At 40.6% G+C, this 8411-nt stretch overlaps 1 protein-coding gene across 1 annotated transcript in view; it reads right to left on the reverse strand.

Annotated features, from left to right (window-relative positions):
- Positions 1–7511, reverse strand: part of LOC126268037 (glucose dehydrogenase [FAD, quinone]-like) — a 106724-nt gene extending 99213 nt beyond the window's left edge. Inside the window, exon 1 of the mRNA XM_049973461.1 lies at positions 7390–7511. The gene's annotated coding sequence lies outside the window, so the exon portion shown is untranslated. The remainder of the gene's footprint in view (positions 1–7389) is intronic.
- Between the last annotated feature and the right edge of the window lie 900 nt (positions 7512–8411).

An 8411-nucleotide genomic window follows, 5' to 3' on the forward strand; every position in this document is an offset into this window, starting at 1 on the left:
GCTCTTCTCTGTGAGGCACAAATGATTTCTGGATGCGACATGGTTGGCGCGGATAATTCTCGCGGCTTAGAAATGATTCTTCCTCAATATTTTAGCCTTCAAAATTAATTAACGTAAGGCGAGAAGTATCTTTATTAAGGAAAAGAATATCTCACTTATTAGTTCACAGGAGTGTCGTTAAACAAGAAACAACTGATGCCGAATCAAGAGGGCCTCCCGAGTTTGGCCGGCGAGCTAATTGACAGGTACTACATCATACGCTAGACGAATGTCTTACTCGCTGCAGCATTAAAAGTTTGGTGAAAGAATCGCCATTAAAAGTTTGGTGGAAGAATTTTGCGGACGCCAGATATCTCAGGCCAACACCAGTTTCGATATTAAGCAACGTTTCTTCGAAGTACTAATGTGATGGGTATTTTCTGACGAATAATGACGCCTGTTCTGAGAGTTATATACCATGACAGGCTGAACCAGGCGTCGTCTGAAGAAATGAAAAACCGAAGATCCGAAAGTCCTGATTATACGTCACTCAGAAATCACAGGTAGAATTCAACTTGCGTAAGTTTGTCTGAATGCATTAACGTACGCACAACACAAAATTTGTAAGGGTCAGATGCAGATACTTTTTCATAATTTTTCTACACGACGATCTCTTAATTCTCACCTGCACAGATAAACGCCATTGTGAATTTGTTGGATTTCGTTCCAGCTTTCCTTCGCTCAAGCATTGTTTCCGATGTTCGAATCTCTTTCGGCATTTTCGTATAGTTACGGTTTTATTCACTATAGAGTCCGCGTTCCGTTATTTTTCCACTTTGTATTGCATTTCAGTCTTTGCTGGATGTTTTGCCAAACAATTTCCAGTCTTCAACTCTTGCGCAAATAGTTACCCACACGTTTTCCGATAACTGAGCTTCGCATAACATTTGATAGTGAACGCGCGCTGTTTTGTCTTGAGCACCATTTCATGTTGCGTTCAACTGCTCTCTTAAAATGTCTGTTCCTCTCACTCACTCAAACGTAATGATTCAGTGAAGTACTCGGGACAGTGTATGGTGTCATTGCTCATGAGGAGACTTGTGACAATAAGCGAATGCTGGATCGCCAAATCACGGTTTCCAGCATTTTTTGTGATGTGTGTTCATTAACAAAGATTAATTCCGCGACAGTCTTATAGATAATTTCTGTAGCAGTTTTATTTTCCCCACGCTATATTTACAGTCACTTGGTCGTAAACTTTCTAGCTCAGTGCTTGTTACTCAGAGCCGAAGGCCGACGAAACTCGGAACTTAAGACAGGCCACCAAAGAGATTCTTGGACAATATTTGTGCTCCCTTATGGAATTCCATTCTGCTGCTCAAGGCAGCGAGTCTCTCTCGCTGTGGTATTCCTTATTTAATATCCAATGACGAAATGATGACTCGACCATCCAAACAAGTTTGTTGTTGATAACGTTTGTTTGTTGAAGAGGGAAATGAATACATTAATTTGGTCTGCCTAGGCTTAAACGTTTGAGAGTAAACCTCAAAATACGAGCTTATGGAGCCAGTATGATTTAATCATCTCCTTCGTTTTTGCCATTATAATCAGGCCAAACTGCGCTCTGGTTGGAGTTAGCTGCAGCCAGTCCTGCCGTCGAAAGTCCTAGCTAGGACCAAACGTCATTATTCTTGGTTTTAGTGTGTGTTAAATTTGGAACAACTGGAGTGCACAAACTTCCGACATTTCCTCTAGCTGCATTTAACTTTGCGCAGTTATGAAACTGATTTGTTCCGCGTAGGCTTGACAAGTCCTTTCAGTATTGAAATTAAATTGGAGCCCATTTAACTTGATTTGCAGCATTAGTAGCTAGACTGGTATGACGTGCAGAGAGAGCATCCTTGTCGTAATCCTCGTTTTATTGTCAAAGGGCCGGATGCCTATTTAGTTTAATCTTTGAGTGAGTGCAACAATGCATTTTTTGTATATTTTTTATGAAATTTTCTTGTAATTCCATTTTGCGCATGGTGTTAATTAGCAGGCTGTTACTAATTCTGTGGCAGGCATTGTCGAAATCGAGAGAGGTGAGTTAGTTTCGTAGTTACGTGTCTGCTGGGTGTACAATGGCTTTGAATGCTGCAAGTACATTAGTCATCGTACCCCGTGTTGTTGCATTAGATGATATGGTCTTAAGACTTTATAAAGGAGTTATTCACTCTATTGTTAATTAATCGTGTATAATTTTTAGAAACTGCATTAAGCATAGTTAATGTCCTGAATTTCTTTAACCTAGTCCCATGTGGAGATATGAGTGCTAGTACCACGAGGTCCTCTGTGAAAACTTTTGGTAGGTCATCGTTTGCCATTATTTCGTTGTACAAGTAGTTTATTTCTGTGCCTATTATCTCCAAGAAATTCACATAGAATTCATGTTTCAAAGAAATTCTTTTTCTTCTTTGATATTTGTTTCAATTTCTGCGTAGAGTCTGTTAAAGTAACATTCCACTTGGTACCGAATCTTAGTCTGCGTGTCCTTCGCCAGTTCGTTCATCAAGTACTTTATTATTTTTTGCCTGGCTCTTTTTGTTTCTCTGATGATAGAAGGAGGGAAGTGGTTTCCTGTCCGATGTCGTTTGTGTAGGACTATGCCTTTCCGTTCTAGTGATCGTTGCGTAAGAGGCGAAAGTTTTGCTTTAGTACATTTTATTTTAACGATGCTGTTTGGTAAAGTATTCAGTTCTTTTAGGGTTCTCTTAAGCACACGAAGCAGTATTCTGTCGTTTGTAACCTTTTTCCTTTTGCGTTTTGTATGGTCGTCTTCTCGAGTTGGGGTTTTGTTAGTTCCATCCACCAGAGCAAGCATTCTTGCTATATGCGCAGTTTCTATAAGCACTTATTCCATGTATCGATGATTGCCTGCTTTAGATGTGTTTCCCTAAGTCACGCGTTTTAAACGACCTCCCATTAAAAGTTGACCAGTTCTTGTTAGCAGACTTGTTATATCCTCTTTAAAACATTTTCTTTTAGGGACTTGATTGTTCGTACCCGATGCTGCATACGCGTTGATCATCGCGAGGTCATATTTATAGACAGAGACTCCTCTGCCACTCTCCTGTATGTCCCATACTGTTTATCCATTTTTTTAAACAATATGGCTGTACCACCCAATTTTTTTACATTAATGATCGCGTCGTAGCCAGTTATTTAGTATATTTTTTCTGTGACGATTCCTTATAGGAGGAGTATACCCACATGGCATCCACAAGGGGTGAATAAAAATATGGAAACACCAAAGACACAACACATTACCATACTTAATATGGTGTAGGAAAGTCTTTGGCACACAAAGCAGCTTCCAGTGGTCTTGGAATAGGTAAATACCGGTCGTGTATGGTTTTTGGGAAACTCACAAGTTCAAGTAACGACGACTACGGATCACGCACACTTCTCTCGAAAGCAGACCACAAGGGCTCAATAATACTGAGATCTGGTGGCTGTGCTGTCCAGGACAGAGGCGACAATTCGTCCTCGTGCTCACAAAATGAGTCCTGGGCAACGCGAGCTGTGTGAGTCTCGGCCCTGCCATCTTGGAAGACAGCAACGCCATTGCAGGACAAACATTTTACCGTGAGATGGATATGATCAGCCAAAGTGGTAACATTGGCATTAATGCAACCTTGTAGAATACTCAAAGGGCTCATGGAATCCACGATACGGCTGCCCAAATCATCAAAGAACTCCTGCCATGTTTCACTCTTTGGACGTAATCCCCATCAGCAGTTGGAATCACTGCGCAACAAGACTCATCGATCAAATGACTTTCTTCAAATGGCCCTGAGCACTGTGGGACTTAACATCTGAGGTCATCAGTCCCCTAGAACTTAGAACTACTTGAACCTAACTAACCTAAGGACATCACACACATCCATGCACGATGCAGGATTCGAACCTGCGACCGTAGCGGTCGCGTGCTTCCAGACTGAAGCGCCAGAACCGCTCGGCCACAAATGACTTTTTTTCCATTGCTTCATAATCCACGTTTCATGGCTTCGGCACCGTGTTTTCCTTGTTACGGGTATCTGCATCACTGTCGTATGGTTTTGAAATTCCATCTCTCCCTGCAGTTCCCTGCTTATGGTGCTGCCTTCGTGGTGTTTTGGCGCGGACACGGTTCGCAAGTGCGACGTGCAATTTTCCTGTGACTTTACAGCTGTTGTCCCCTTACTTTTTGTCACAATCGTTTCCAATGACCGTCCATCACGGTCACTAACACGCACTTTCGTCCTCCTTGTAATTTTACGTCTTTCTGCTTTCCCTGTATGCGGTATAAATCTTCGATATGCTGTCTCTCTTGTAACGGCAACACTTCAGCTAATTTGGTTACAGAAGCATCCACCACAAGAGCATCAACAATTTTCCAACGTTCGAAGTCACTTAGCCCCGACATAGTACAATCGCTACACAGAATAAAGTAACAATGTCCTGATCAAAACTGATACTTGCAAATTGTAAATATGCCGTTCGTGGTCAAACAGAACAGCTCAACTTTCATGCTTGGCTAGCATCTGCATTTATGTTCAGACACGCATTTCTCGCCGTATTTCCTTATTTTTGTCCAACCCCTGTAAGTAGATCTTAAAATACTGTATTTTCGTTAGCAACTGCATTATGTTGACATACAAGAAATGTATTCGCAGTTGCGAATGTTAACAACCGTCAACTGCATAGCAGAATGAGGAGAATGAGAATTTATGCCGGACCGTTGATTCTAACCCGAATTTCTGGTTTATAGCGAGCGGTCGACTTACCATTGGCTATCCGAGCATACCTCCCTGCCAGACCCAAACTTCCATATCAACCATGTATCTACAACGTGCTCTCGTACATCCATTATGTATATTTTCGTACGGGGGAGACATTTAATTGAAAATCACTCTGCCTGATAAGTGCGATATTGCAGTGCCTGTGTTATTCAGAAGTACAATGCAGAGTTCCTTTGGACATGCATGAAATAGTCACAGTTGTGAATATCAACTAATATCAACTTGTCTCGGTCCGGAAAATTCTCATTTCTCTCTTTCCATTACATCGTACTTCCGAACGACTCAGGCACTGCAGTATCGTGTTCTGTTGATGCTGACAGTGGTAGTTTTATAATCTCGCATGCTACTTGGCTGGAATTACTATCCGAAGTCCTCTCACCAAATCAGTGGTGTGTCGGTTGGCGGTGGAACAGGTATTTCTATTTGTTCTTCCGATTGTGATATTGTGGGCATTTCCAGGTCTTCTTCCCGCGTGTTGTGCACTGGTTGTTCTCCGACATCTAAATCTTTTTCTTCCGTGAAACATGTCGAGGATTTTTCGCGTTCGCTTATGTTCTTGACCGAAGTTTTCCTCTCTGACTATATCCGCGTTTTCTTAGATTTCACAGTTTATTTGTGTATCGTGCTGTATACGCGTTGTGAGGGTACTGGTTCATCAGGTTTAGCAATCGCCATTTCTTGTTGCAAGTTTCACATTTCGGGTTTGTCCGTCGGCGCTGCGGGCGCAGTACCTAGCAGGTTGTTTCCTAGGACCTCTTTGGTTTGTGCTAGACCATGTGACGGTACACTCTGTCTAGGGACTCCGGCTGCTGTACTCTTTCCTGTGAGGTTTCAGTCTTGCTATATGTCGTACTCTTCCAGGTTTTTTTTTGATTTGTTCCCTTTGCTTTCCTGCACACTGACAGGTAGATGATGGATATTTGCTTTTTTGTAACAGGCTCCGAGTGTTCTGTATGTTCAATACGCTTTTTTTTTTTAAGAAAGTCGGCATACGTCGAGCTATTGCTTCCCTCAGTATTTGCTGCTTTGGATGGGGGTCTTTATTTGTGAGCAAGATGCTTTAATGAGATCCATGGATCCCCAGTTTGTGCGTTATCTTCGTTGTCCGTCGTAAATAACAAGAACAATGAAACACATAATCATTTCACAAAAACGTATGTGCCTTCTCAATTCGAGTGTAACGTTAAACCATTTTTCGCCCTGAATTTGCAGCTCTGTGCCATACTGAGGCAGAGTTGTTTTTTTTTATACTAAGTTCAACAATCCAAGGCCTGGCATAACTTATACCAATTATACAGATTTCACCTTATTTGGAGAATATAATCAGCAGAAACTTCAGTATTTGTCGTAAGTCACAGACACGTCTCTTTATTGCTTAAATCAGCTTAAACGACATTTCTCAGAAATTCTTATTGAAACTTTTATTACTCTGATCAAAGTTTATTAAATGGATTCATCGACCCTTATCATCAATCAAGTAAATGTTGAATGTCTAAGTTTCTTCCTGTTAACAGCTACTTGTCCAGTGCAAATATTATGAATATTAAAAACAACACACCCTTCTGGAAATAAAGCTTTGAATGTATGATTGTGTAATCCTTCTAACTGCTTAGAAGTACAACTCGTGACTGTAAGTTACTATGTTCAAAATGCACATATAAACATGGTTCAAATGGGTAGACGCTCATGACAGTTCACTATTACTATTTTAATAACATTATGTTCATAATTTCCAACATTACTTCTTTCTTTCTTCCTTTTCTTGGTACTTTCACTTCGTACCAACCCAGTACTTGAAGTCATTTTACATTTTACAACACAGGTTCAGAAATAACAACAATTACACTAGGAAAAGCTAAACGAAGGAACAGTGCATTAAGTGTTCGGCAGACGGTGAATATGATTACCATTGAAAGGGAGTCGCAAAACCCTTTTCACGTAAAAATGTGTATCTATATCTATATGATCTGTTATCTTTCGTAACTCATTTTATCAAAATTTGGAGTAAGGCCCTTTCGAAAATTACAGAATCAATCCACTTTACTCTTTTAGAGTAAACAAGACAAAACGTGATGTGTCTTAGTTGTCAACAATACATGGCTCTCCTCTCGGCCCACGCCGTAGACTAGCTACGGTTTTTGAGTCGAGCGGAAACACGAGCAAGACGACTGTTCCTGTCCCCATTCCTAGATAAACAATAAAAAAAACCAGAGAAATGCGGCAACAGCACTGTGCAGCGACAGCAGTAAGACATCTGGTAAGACATCAACCAGAGTCTGATTTATGCCAAAGCACGGGCACAGAATCGATTGCACCTTACTGCTGATGCATATCATTAATTGTCGATTCTTGTATGTTTAATAAATGTGGAGATCTTCGACATAGCACTTATATTTACAATAATATAATTTTGCAAACCAGTCGAGCTGATTGTTGATTCGAAACTGTGTAAGGCAACCCAATTTTCTCGTAAGGCCACTCGTCAGTGTCCGAAACCTTTGGAAGAGCGTAAGCGAAAGAAAACGTCAACTTCAACGCACATTTCTCAATTTCGTTTTCAATATTAAAATCTTTAAATGTTACTCACAAGGAAGGCTGCAACCAAGAGCTGTCCCCGCGAACTGCCGGCGAGCGACGTCGGACAGTTGTTTACGCCGGCCAGTGCTGTCGCCGCACGTCCGTTCCGCACGGCAGCTGAGGTGCGACTGTGTTATCACGAACATTCCTTTCTAGAGGGAAGTGAACTTCCATACTTGGCTTCACGATTTCGTTAACTCCAGACCAGAAGGCTTGCACTAGCACGGGACGGTAAGCTATCTCAGCTTTGTCAGACCGTTTTGACCCTAGATTACTAAACTCTCGTAAAATTTACTATTGCAGTAGGGTATAAAACAAAACATTTTGTACTTAATTTGGTGTGTAACATACCGCTGGAGATCTAATAATTGTAGTTATCTAATGCATAACCTATAAATTATGTCTTGCCTTGAACAAATGTGAAGTAACACAATTTATAATAGTTTAGTAGCTGTGTGACATTTCTCCCTTTTAATGTATTAGGGTTAAATAATGTGAGAAAGTGTATTTTTCATGTCAAACTAGCTTAGAGCCGGCTGCTTCCCTCGCGTAACTGTATGGTCTGCAGTGACTTTTTTGTTTTTATTTAATCGAACTTTTATGTTGTTCACAAATTGCAACACCTTCTAAGCTTTTCACGCAAATTAAAACTATATAAGCATGATCTTTCCCGAATGTACTTCTGACCAAAAAGCGATTCTGGTAGCTGGAGTCCAAAGATTTTGTTAATTATCACCTTTGCGTTCTTGTGGAGATGTTTCCATAGCATACCTATTTTCATAAATTCAGATTTTAATGTAACAAGATTTTTTTTTTAAATTTTCATCTCATATTGCTCGCCCTTAGGCGTTAAACACTTCTTTTTATTTCTAATCGAGAAGTGGAACACCAGATGTCATAGATATAGCCAGTTTTGTTTGCTGGGCGTGACTTCTATACTAGTATCATCAGCAGAAATAACTCGCTTTGCATCATTTGAATATACAGTGACAAGTAATTAATATGTATTAACAAGCCAAGTCTGAATCCCAT

Source organism: Schistocerca gregaria, chromosome 4 (assembly GCF_023897955.1).
Source record: "Schistocerca gregaria isolate iqSchGreg1 chromosome 4, iqSchGreg1.2, whole genome shotgun sequence".
Lineage (NCBI taxonomy): Eukaryota > Metazoa > Arthropoda > Insecta > Orthoptera > Acrididae > Schistocerca > Schistocerca gregaria.